The sequence below is a fragment of the Notothenia rossii genome, assembly GCF_949606895.1.
Source record: "Notothenia rossii genome assembly, chromosome: 2".
NCBI lineage: Eukaryota > Metazoa > Chordata > Actinopteri > Perciformes > Nototheniidae > Notothenia > Notothenia rossii.
Window position 1 is genome coordinate 52,291,478 of NC_136904.1, and position 13,028 is coordinate 52,304,505.

The following is a 13,028-nucleotide window of genomic DNA, read 5'->3' on the forward strand; positions in this document are numbered from 1 at the left end:
ATCGATCTCATTTACAAGGGAGACCTGCATCATTTAGTTCCACATAAAACATAAAAACAACATACAAACAAACAACAGAGGATATCATATTTACATACTCAACATTTACAAATACCCAGAGTGTCAGAAAGCATTTCATTTAGACGTGCCTTAAATACATTCAGAGAAATAAAAATGCTCAATTTCAATTTTGCCTGTAGACTGTTCCAAGCAAGTGGAGCTGCGCACATAAAAGCTGTCTTACCTAAGACAGTCCTTACTCTTGGCACATCTAACAAGACTATATCCTGCGATCGCAGACAATAGCCGCTTGCAACTTTCTGCTTTATCAATGAACAGATATAATACGGGAGTTTGCCCAACATAGCTTTATAGATAAAAGTGTACCAGTGACTGAGCCTCCGTACAGTGAGTGATGGTAAACCTGCCTTGGTATACAGTGTACAGTGATGAGTAAGTGCTTTACAATTTGTGACAAATCTCAGAGCACTATGATACGCAGCATCTAGTTTGCTCAGGTAGTTGGCAGGTGCATTCATATACATCAGATCACCATAGTCCAGCACAGGTAAAAAGGTCACAGTGACTAGCCTTTTCCTGGCCTCAAGCGAGAAACAGGACTTATTCCTGAAAAAGAAACCTAGCCTAACCCTCAGTTTTTTAAGCAAGACATGAAGTTTAAAAGAGAGACAGTCATCAAGCCAGATACCAAGGTATTTGTAACAGGCAACAACTTCAAGTTTTGTTCCTTGCGTAGATACAATATCTAAAACAGGCTCTGGTGTCTTTTTAGCTTTTGAAAAGAGCATTATCTTGGTTTTATCCGCATTTAAAAGAAGCTTTAGTTCAGAGAGCTGAGTCTGAATAATGTTAAAAACAGCCTGTAATTTAACAACCGCCTCCTGAATGGAGGGACCTGCACAGTACATCACGGTATCGTTCGCATAGAAATGTAAAGTAGCTTCATCCACATTTTCACCTAAACTGTTGATATATATGGAGAATAAAAGTGGACCTAAAACAGAACCTTGAGGAACACCATTAGCAATGTTTAACCACTCAGAAGACAGCCCATCAAAGTGAACACATTGGGACCTTTCAGAGAGGTAGTTCACAAACCACCCCACTGCATGGCTGGATATGCCAATACTGAGTAGCCTCTGTTTTAAAACGCGACATAATTGATGTATCTCTTGGTATCTGTAGGCACTCATGAACCAAGCACTACGCATCAGGAGCAACAAGATGAAGGTTTGTTATGAACATTTCAACTGAACAACACAAGCACACACACACTGTAACAACCAGGGTTTTTTGTGACCGGTAGTCACTCACGGTAACGCCCACCCAGCCAGGGATTCGCTGTTGGTTGGCGCCTCCATTTCCTTTTTCCCCTATTTAGTTAGACGGAGCAGGAATGGAAAGGTGTGTGCAGCAAGAGGGATCGGTGGAGCAACACGCTCATCTGTTTAGAGACCAGCAGTTAGGTCGTTTAAAGTCCGTGTTACCGTTGTCTGATCCACCGTCCATCGTCATACCCTTCTGTCGCTTCACTTCCCGGATTATTGTTTACAAAACTGAAAGGAGCCGGTCATCTTCCAACCACCTTAAAAACCAGGACTAGATTTTCAAAACCGACTGGATTGCTAAAAATGACTGACATTCTCCCGTGGTAAATTGACTGTTTTATTTATTTTGAAGAAAACCCGAAGTGGAACGTTTTGGATTTAACATTGAACTGTCGGAAGACTAATTGTTTGATTGTTTGTGGGGTATTCAAAAATACACTTGCTATTTGTGATTATAATTTTTAGTTGTGTCCTTTCTTATATTTTCTAATGTCATTCAATGTTGGGTGTTTGCAGTGAGATGTATACACCTTTGTGCAGACTTACTAAAACTGACTGACTAGCCAAATCTCAAACGTCAGGAGAGAGACCTGACTGGCACCCCAAAGAACCTAAATAAGTAAAATGTCACCACACACACACACACACACACACACACACACACACACACACACACACACACACACACACACACACACACACACACACACACACACACACGGTATATTTATACCTAGACTTTTCTTTCCCCTTGGACCATAACATCAGAAAAGAGGCACTGAAATAGTTATTACAAATTAACTGAATACTATCATATGCTACTCTTCACAGGTGTATTGACAGAACAAGCCCAGCCCTCCAGAAGTGTCACTGGTGATAGTCCACAAGAAGGTGAGTTGTGAGTGTGCAGGTTTATGTTCACACATCATTTTGGTACTTAATAGATTGATGAAATAATAAATTACTATAAGTTACTATATGTATAATATCAACTTAAAAAATAAAACTTTAATTTAAATATTTTTCCTTCTTAGATATCGCATCAGATGACGTCTCTCTTGTGGATAACATGATGGAAGAAATGAAAAGTCGTTGCCAGGATCCACATTTCACTGCTGGGCTACTGGCAATGGCTAAGCAGTACAATGTCCTGAGAAGCAACCCCTCCAAACTGCTGTCAGCCTTCCATTCCTTTGGGAAATCTGGCAGCCTGACCAGCAAAAGGGCCGCAATTTTAAGGCGGGCTGCCAGACGTCAAGGCCCGATGATTAACTGCCAGCCTACAGCTGTTGCACGCAGGAAGTCAGGCGCTGGCTCAAGACGGCGTTTATTTTCTGGGCGCCCTGTGAAACAGCACAATTTAAGTTTGGCAGTGATGTTGAACACCAGCCATTCAAAAAAACATTGATGTATTTATTGCATCCCTCTGTTTAGAGGCAGAACACTCAGTGCCCCTCTACACGCTCTGACTCCTCTTCACCCCCATCCCTCTGTTTAGAGGCAGGACACTCAGTGCCCCTCTACACGCTCTGACTCCTCTTCACCCCCATCCCTCTGTTTAGAGGCAGGACACTGGTATTTGGTGCCCCTCTACACCCTTTATGTATCTGTTTGTATATGTGTATGCCTTTCTTTCTCATTTGTTTTTCACCTTATGTCTTTGTCATATCTTATCCCATTTATGGCCTGTACCTTGTTTTGGTAAGTGGGCTTTTTACCAAATCAGGCCTCAAGGTGTATCTCAAATGCTGAAATATAACCTCCCTGTTAATACAAATCCATTACCCTACATCACAGTATTAAATGACTAAAGGTCCACAGCCCTATGCAGTCATGAAATCTTTCCAGAGGCTGGTGTTGATCCAACCTAAAGGACATCAGATGACCCCTGCTTGACCTCCTGCAGTTGATGCAAACAGGTAAGTGGATCATGCAGTCAACTTGGGATTGTATCCTGGGACTTCAGTATTCAGCAGTCCCCTGTTCCTACCTCACCCCTCCCACTGTCCCAGCCTTCGCCTGGTGAGACATATACACCAATTAAAAGGCATGATTATTACACAGTCAACCCGTATTCAGAGTGCCTAATAAATGTATATATATTTTTACAGTGCAGATTTTGGCTCTTTTGGGACCATCGCACATGTGTGTAAGTAACAAGTATGCTGTATAATCTGCAACAACTGTCAGGCGGTGTTATTGATTATCTTTGCAAAGGAGCCCCCACCAATATTGATTTTGAAAAATATCTTTTAATTGAAATATGGGAGCAAAAACAAAAGGGTAGAATTGATCATACCATATTATGTTCTTATTGCAACTGTTTTTATTATATTGTGTTGTTTTGTTTATATGTATGTGTGTTTGTACAAATGAATTAATATAAAGTGTATATATGTGAGTGTGTGTGTGTATAAATGAATGAATACATCTGTGTGTATAAATGAATAAATACATGTGTGAGTACATATAAGTGTGTGTGTGTATGTATATATATATATATATATATATATATATTATAAATGAATAAATGTGTGTATATATATATATATAAATAGTATCATTAAATAATGAATACATCTATGTGTATAAATGAATAAATACATGTGTGAGTACATATAAGTGTGTGTTTATATATATATATATATATGTTTATAAATGAATAAATGTGTGTAGGCCTATATATATATATAAAATAGTATCATTAAATAATGCTAATACTTACACCAGCTACTTTACCGCTATAACTGCCGAAGATGAAGTCTATGAAGCTAAAACTACGTTCTTGCGTAATGCGGAAGTGGGCATGGTTAAATCTAAACTGGGTTGGTGTTGACATGTTGGGTTTTATCTTTTTATTTATTTGTTTTTATTTTAAATCGTATAATGTCAGACTTTTTTTGCATGTCGATGTATCCTTGGGCAAGATACTTAACCCTGAGTTGCTCCCGATAGCATGGCCAACGGTGTGTGTGAATGTGTATGCTTGTTAGGTCCTAGAGTAACATACACTGTTCTGTATGAATGGGTGTGAATGGGTGAACGACATGTAGTATGTAAAGCACTTTGAGGGGTCTTAAAGACTGGATAAAGCGCTATATAAGTACAGTCCATTTACAGTCCATTTACCGTCCGTAAGGAAAATAAATGGGGCTTAGAGCCTCAAAATACTGAAATCTGTATTTTTTAAAATCTTTTCCTTCTAATTTGTTATTCTTTTCGAAACAACACACTGTTATTTACTGAACAATAACACACAATTATATTTGTATTTATTTATTCGTTTAATTCTATAATCTTGGGCTTTTTAGAATGCTTGTTAGCCGTAAATAGCCGCCAAAACTGAATATGTGACGTGGATCATAAATATATCGACAATTAAACAACATCTTACATTTCTTTTCACAAAATACGTCTCCTTGCAGTATCAACACTAATTCGGCTGACTTTATATTTGATCCAATTGGTAGATAGGTTATATTTACACCATAACGGTGCACAGCTGATAGAAAAGGACTTAGGTATAGACTATAGGAAGACATTACTGATTTTCTTTGAATATAAGAATGTAAATACTGAGTTGAGAGAATAGTCAGGGGATTTGGGTGATGGGAGACACATCTACAGTATGGAATCACAATTTCAATAGCTTACCATTAAATGACGGATATACCTTTATGTCTGTGATGTTTTACAAATCAGATATTAATGTGTGGAAGTAAAACATGAGAAATAGTATAGCAATATCCTGTAAAAACATGTAAAAACATGAATAAAACTACACATCTTCAGGTGTTATACATACATAAGTGTCTAATAATACAAAGTTATTATTAGTATGCTCCTCCGCTCCCTTCACTGGCTTCCAGTAACTGCTAGAATCCACTTCAAGACACTGGTACTTGCGTACCATGCTGCAAATGGATCTGGCCCTTCCTACATCCAGGACATGGTTAAACTGTACACCCCAGCACGTGCACTCCGAAAAGAATAGATAGATAGAATTACTAACAAAGCACTTATATACTAATAAAGGACTGGCTTATCTAAAGCCAGTTGAGTAGCACTTGAAATGTTTGGCTCTATGAAACCTGATGTACTTATATGATTCTGTTTTCTTCAAGGTTGTATCTTCCTGGTCGAATGTACTTACTGTAAGTCGCTTTGGATAAAAGCGTCAGCTAAATGCAATGTTGTGTAATGTAAATGCTGTGTGTACCTTGTGTGCCTAGTGGTTAAAGCCCGTTATTGAATTATTTTTGTTGAATAATGTTATTTTTGTTGAATAATGTTATTTGAAGAAAAAAATAGTATGAGTAGGCCTACATACTTTCATAGGGGGAAAGTAGAAGGTCAATGATAGAAATATAGAATATAAAAAATCAAGAAGATACTATAAGTGATCTCTATAAAACAGTTTAGTGCTGGATGTACAAAGATATGAATATGAGGAGGTGCAAAACCGAAAAACGAATTCACCTTTATTAACACATTAAAGAATACTTTAGGTTAAGATCTTCTTTCAAATAAGAAAAAAGCTGTGGGGGTATCTATCTACAGATAAATATTAAGCCTGACAAAGTACTTAACGTCTAATATATTGCTTTCCTGCAATGTTAACTATGTTGAAGCACTTATTTGAACTGATATTATACACATTAATTATACTCTTATGTGTGTAGATAGTAAGAAATGTGCAGAATATGACAGTTTAATGGTTGAGGTATACACACATTGATATGTCTTGTAATGCACTGTTGAGGAACTTGTGACCCAAGTTTTTCATTCATTGCATAACTACACCGTAGTTGTGTTTATGATCAATACACCTTAGAAAATCTTGAAATTTTGAAAGGGATGTGCAAAATAGCCATTATATACAGTCTTTAATTAACTATTAGTAGATAATTACGAGTAATTAATATACTTTATAGAGATCTGCAGATAAATGTTTAGTCTTCTCAAGGACCAACTATCAAATATCTCTCCTGATTGTTGGCACTTGACAATCACATTTCCCTGAATTTTACTCAGGTGTAACTAAAGTCTGCTTTAAGGGTTGTGTATATTTCACATCATTAATCAGAATCTGCAAAGTAACTAAAATAAATATAGTGGAGTAAAAATACCAGGTTAACCTCTGAATTGTAGTGGAGTAGAATTACAAAGTAACAATGAGCTGTCATGTGGGTATATTAATTCTGCCCATTATGGATACAAGCGATTTTCACCCATTTAGTAATTACATGTTTTACATTTGTACACACCAATGTGTTTCCTATCGCCTAAACCTCCAGGGCTGTACACAGTTTAATACGGTCAACTTCTAATTTCGGGAAAAACGAAAACGTCTTTTAAAACTACAATTCTCCATAGAGACTGCCATAGAGAACATGTTGCAAAACACAATAGCCAGCATGTGTAGTTCTCGGGGGCGTTCGAGTCCAGTTTTGAATAGTCTGCAGTGGTTTCGTTCCATTTCAAAGAGCTTGACGCTCGGCGTAACCTTGGCGCACTGCCACTCCAACATCACGGGGTTTGTCAACGGGACTGTAGTCCCAAACGATAGCTGGGGATTATGGGTAGTGTAGTGTCATCGGCCATCCTAAATCTCGAAATGTCCCGTCTGTTTCCGGTGACTTTATTTACGGCTAAAAAGCATGCTAAAAAGCCCAAGATTATAGAATTGAACGAATAAATAAAAACAAGGATAATTGTGTGTTATTGTTGAGTAAATAACAGTGTGTTATTTATAAAAGAATAACAAAATAGAAGGAAAATATTTTTTTAAAACACAGATTTCAGTATTTTGAGGCTCTAAGCCCCATTTATTTTCCTCACAGACGGCAAAAAAAAGTCCGACATTATACGATTTAAAATAAAAACAAATAAATAAAAAGATAAAACACTGGCATGTAATTTACGTTAGAATAAATAGAATGGGTTTGAATAATAGATGATAGTAAAATCCACGTCACTTTACAGCCCCGCCCACTTTTGGGGAAACTAACGCTGTAATTTGAACGGCGATCAAGCCTGAAGCCACAGAGCTCTTCTGTCACGGTCCTTTGTTTAGACTCAGGAAGTACAGAAACACGTAACTCTGGATTTGTTTTAATATTTGAGGTGCAATAAACGCTTTTTGGCATGTTAAAACTATTATTTTCTGCCTCGCTCATGAGAGTAACAGCTGGCGAAATTACAGCCTTGCCTACTGATTTTAATTTAACCATATATCGAGCCCGATTGTCGATTTCAAAGGTGTGCTCTAAAATGATATTTATAAATGACTATTATCATTATTATAAGCAATACACTAAAGGGCAAAGATATGTAGAAAATACACGTATTTAAGATAAGTTCATAACTAACGTAACGTGGGAGAAAATCTGTTTTTAGAAGATATGTAGAAAATAAACGTATTTGAGATACGTTCATAACAAACGTAACGTGGGAGAAAATCTGTTTCTAGAAGATATGTAGAAAATAAACGTATTTGAGATACGTTCATAACAAACGTAACGTGGGAGAAAATCTGTTTCTAGAAGATATGTAGAAAATAAACGTATTTGAGATACGAATAACAAACGTAACGTGGGAGAAAATACGTTTCTTGCTAAACGTAATTGAGAATGCTGTTTAGTTCTGTGGGAACGTAATTTGTAGGAGACAGGGTTGCAGCTGGTCACGTGGGGATCCCCCTGGGCATAGCCGTGGGAACATGTTTCAAATGGGGAGTGCTGTGGGGATGACACCAGGGCCGGTTTTGACCAATTTGCTGCCCTAGGCAAGATTTTAGCTGGCAATGAAAAACCTCTACAAAAGACCAATACACTACAAAAAGAGAAATGTATTGATATGGTGGACAGCTTATATAAAAAGGCTTCAAATGTATGTAGTATTGCATGAACATGTTGAATTGGGGGTGGACTTCACATCCTCTAAGGGGGTCCGGGGGTGTCCCCCCGGGAAGATTTTTTTAACATTTTAAAGTAAAATACTTCAATCTGGTGCACTTTGAGCGCCCAATTACTAGAGACTGATCTAGGGGATACAACTCTAAACACCCATGTGAAAAAGATCGGTTTGTATGTGAACATAACCAATAACCTACCATAGCCAATAACAAATAAATGTAGGCTAACTTGTTTTATTTTTGTGGTTCATTTATATCTTATTTTACCAGTTAACATTTATTTATTTATTTATGCATATTTTTAAATCTCTCCAGTTTTAAACAATATTTTTGGTTTACTGTCCTATAGTATACATTGGAATGATTTCAAACCTGTTTTTATTTATCCTAATAATTATAAAGGTGTCCCTTTGAAGTATTTGCTTACATAAATTGTGATCAAAACGTTTGAGACCCACTGAGATAACTTAGACTAAAGGGAACTATCTAAACCCTCAGAGTCCTTTACCTCACTGAGCCTCTCAGTCTGACAGGACAGAACTCTCTCTCCACATTATTGTAGAAACAGCTTCTTATATCCGTTAGCGCAGCAGAAGCTAACAACAATACCCGCCGGTACCGGTGCACCCCCCCTCTCTATCTATCTATCTATCTATCTTGGATCTTGGGACCCCCTTGAAAACGAGGTGATTCACCTCAAGGGGTTTATCCTAATAAAGAAATTTGAATATAAATTTGAATATATCTCTGTCTCTCACTTTGGCTGTGAGCTGCGGGCGCCCGATAAGCCAACATTCCCCACTTTCATCACTTACAGCGCCCATCGTACAGGGCGAATGGAAAATGTAACCGGGGTGAAAAGGGTGTTATCTTTACTTAATTATGAATGTTGTTACATCAAGGCTGAAAATTCGTTTTTTTTGGTATTATATTTGCATTTAATCTTGTGGAAGTGCAGATCCCCTATCCTCCACCAGGGGGTGCTGCACTACCCTCAGTACCCCTACTTCCCAAGGCCCTGCCCCTGGGATTCCCCCACGGGAGGAGTCTCCAGGTGGTTCATTCGCCCACGCATCGACCCCGTGCGTCAGAGGTAAATGTGCTGGAGCTGTTCTCAGGTTTGGGAAGTATTCCAGCACTGCGCCCTGTTGCTGTACAATCAGACATGTGTTGATTTGCACAGACAACAGGCCACGGCAGCCTACCTAAATCGCCAGGGAGGAATACGATCTGCGCAGCTTCTGAACGCAGCCAGGCGGCTGCTGTTCTGGGCGCGCACACACGTTGCTCTCCATCAGAGCAATGTATATTCTCGGCGAATGGAACAGAGGGGCTCGCAGAACGCAGCAGTCGTTTTATGCGAGGAGTACGGAGACTCAGACCTGTGTCACGCACACTGGCGGGTCACGCGCACTGGCGCCGCAGTGGGATTTGGCTTTGGTGTATACGCGCACTAAAGCAAAGCCCCATTTGAACCTTGGATCAGGTTCCCCTTAAACTGTTATCAGCCAAAGTAGGCTATTACTTTTGGTTCTAATAGCAGCGAGAAGGGTGAGTGATTGTCTGCTCTCTCTGTGGTTCCGTCATGTCTCCGGATCCAAGGAGATGGCTGTTCAGCTGTTTTTCGCCCTATCCCGGCTTCATGCCTAAGGTCATCACAACTCTTTAGGTCAAGAGTGATCACCCGGGCTGGCTGATTCCCCCCTCCTCACAGGTCGGGGGAAGAAGCCACGTCTCATCTCCTCTGTCCTGTGCCCGCGCTGCCCTGCTATGTGGCGCGCACTGCTGCCTGGTGCCGTTCTCAGCGCCTGTTTGTGCATTATATAGAGCGCTCGTTAGGGCAGCCTATATCTGCACAACGGCTGTCACACTGGCTGTGTGAGGCTGTGTCGCAAGCATATGTCTCCTCGGGGTTGGATCCCCCGGAGAACATCAATGCGCACTCCACCAGAGGAATGTCCTCCTCCACGGCTTTGCACGGAGGAACGTCAGTGGAAGACATTTGCACTGCTGCATCTTGGTCTTCCCCCTGTTCCTTTATCCAATTGTATTTGAGGGATGTCTCTCATTCCTCTCTGACACACCCTGTACTGAGTGTCCTGTCAGAGTGAGTGACGTCAGGGATCCTGCTGTGCGCCGTCCCCTCATGGAGAATATTCATGTTATGCTATATTCCAGGGACGGTGATGCACCATTTCGCATGGCGCAATAGGCATGGGTTGTTATTGAGCGGGCGTGTCTTTGCTTCTAGTAGGCTACCAGGCGGACCCAGTGGGGCGCAGACTACATCATGCTTCACCCTTATCCCAATAGCGATAACCAGTGGCGGCCGGTCCATAGGGGCGCTAGGGGCGCCGCCCCCCCTCTTCCCACATGTTTGATTGTCATTAAAAATTCATTCTTTTTTATTTATTTTTTATTTTTTATTTTTAAAGAACAAGGTAAATATTATATAGTTGGTATCAGTAAAATGTATAATCTACAATAAAATCTTGTTTAAAATTGTTTTACGATGTCTAAAGTTACTGATAAGTCACATGTTTCCTGCCTGGCCGCAGCGTGTATCATTACCCTCTCTCGTCCGGGAGGTAGAAAAGAGCCCTCAGCCAGAGCAGCTGCAACCAACAAGCTGACTGTTGCTATCTGTAAACTATGCAGCCGAAACATAATTTCAGCCAATCAGCGTCATCAGATCTGATGCTCAAAGGGCGCGCTTTCAGCGCCCTGGCCTGTGTGTCTGTTTAGACTCGTATCCAAGGTGACGCTACAGTAGGGGATGGCTGCGTCTGCAGTTGTAGACTCCGGTGCTAGTGGATCGCCGGAGCTGTAGATTAACATTTGCATGCTTATTGTAGTTGTAAGGGCAATGCCTGTGGCACCATGGAGCATATGTGTGGGCTGGACCTGTATTTTACAGGAAAGGAGTGATCAGAGGGTCGAGTTGTCGATTCTTGTTCAGTTTTCATCTTCCTCACCCTCTCAGACTTTGAGTTGCGCGTGCTGCTAAAGAGACGCGCTACCATGGAAACCAAACAATGGTGTACCTGTATTAAAGTCCGAGTGGAAACAGTCGTGAGTAAATCTGATTTAGTCGGAAATCGGGAGAAATGCGGGTGTCTCCCGCGAAAATCGGGAGGGTTGGCAAGTATGACACACATACACACACACACACACACACACACACACACACACACACACACACACACACACACACACACACACACACACACACACAATGTTCGTATTTAGTCTCCTGATTTTAAATGCCCTAGTATGGTTTTGTCACCATTTCCATAGCCCCACCAAAAATATTGTCCACCAGCCGCCACTGGCGATAGCCTTAGAGGGCGACGCCATATACGAAATAGAACTGAAGTTACCTACTGTAACTCCAGCTTCTATGAGTATTGGCGAAGCCCTCTAAGTGCTGGGCCCCACTGGCTCCACGAATAGCTGAAGAAAAGTTATTTTGTATGGGAGCAGATTGTCGGGCCTCCTTCCTATTTATACCGGAAGGGAGCCCGAGGGTGGGGCCCACCTTGCGGGCGGGCGTGGACTACAAGTGTTTTCAGTGCTGCACGGGTGCGCAGGGGGATTATCCAATCGCGATAGCCTTAGAGGGCTTCGCCAATACTCATAGAAGCTGGAGTTACAGTAGGTAACTTCAGTTATTTAAATAGTAAACCATAATGTTATGAATGAGAGCACTGCCTGTAGCAAAATGGCGGCCATGTGGCAACGTCGGTCTCCATTGGCCAGCAGCGCGGGTGAGTCATCTAGTGTTTATATATATATATCTATGGGTAGATTGGCCCTCTGTTTAAATGTTTTTAGTAATTGACACTGGGCCGGCCCAATCAAATCTTTAATCACCTCCCCCTTTGGGCCGCTCGGTGTGCATCATTAAATCACGACCCCAGGAGGTGAGCCGGCCGTTGAAGCCAAACTCAGAAAAAATCAGGACATTCTGATGTAGAGTTTCAAAAATAAAAGACCTTTAAAGTCTCATATATGAGCTATCATCCCAGACTTCAAAGGTCTTTTATTTTGAAACTGTACATCAGAATGTCCTGATTTTGTCTGAGTGACTAGGTGGGGTGTCCTGCTATCACCCTGAAGTGAGATGAGTCTTTGATACTGGACAGTTTTTTTGTTTTATTCTTATCTAAAAACAGAGGGATTATAGCCAATATCTGAGACTTCAAAGGTCTTTTATTTTGAAACTCTACATCAGAATGTCCTGATTTTTTCTGAGTGACTAGATGGGGTGTCCTGCTATCACCCTGGAGTGAGATGAGTCTTTGATACTGGACAGTTTTTGTTTCATTTTCATTTAAAAACAGGAATGATAGCTCATATATGAGACTTCAAAGGTCTTTTATTTTGAGACTGTACATCAGAATGTTCTGATTTTTTCTGAGGGACTAGATGGGGTGTCCTGCTATCAACCTGGAGTGAAATGATGAGTCTTTGATACTGGACAGTTTTTGTTTTATTGTCATCTAAATACAGAGGCAGTGTTTCCAGGACTCTACCGTAATGCATAGGATATTCGCGCACCGCAATATCACGTGCGGGCTGGCTTGACTAGGTTTTCCCGAGTGGAGGCTGGCTTGACCGCAGTCCAGATCAGGAATCTGAAGTATGGAAACTAACTCACCCAGATTTTTTTTTTCAATAAAATTTCAAACTTTAACCTCAAAATCCTGTCTGGAGCTAAGAATCTGACACAAACTTCCTCTTTGAAGTTGTTGCTATGGAAA

At 40.6% G+C, this 13,028-nt stretch overlaps 1 long non-coding RNA gene across 1 annotated transcript; it reads left to right on the forward strand.

The window, feature by feature from the left end:
* The first annotated feature begins 1,358 nt into the window (after positions 1–1,358).
* LOC307029814 lies at positions 1,359–3,772 on the forward strand. The gene is made up of 3 exons (XR_013805409.1): positions 1,359–1,672; positions 2,181–2,240; positions 2,384–3,772. It is a non-coding gene; the product is annotated as an uncharacterized lncRNA (long non-coding RNA).
* The last annotated feature ends 9,256 nt before the right edge of the window (positions 3,773–13,028 follow it).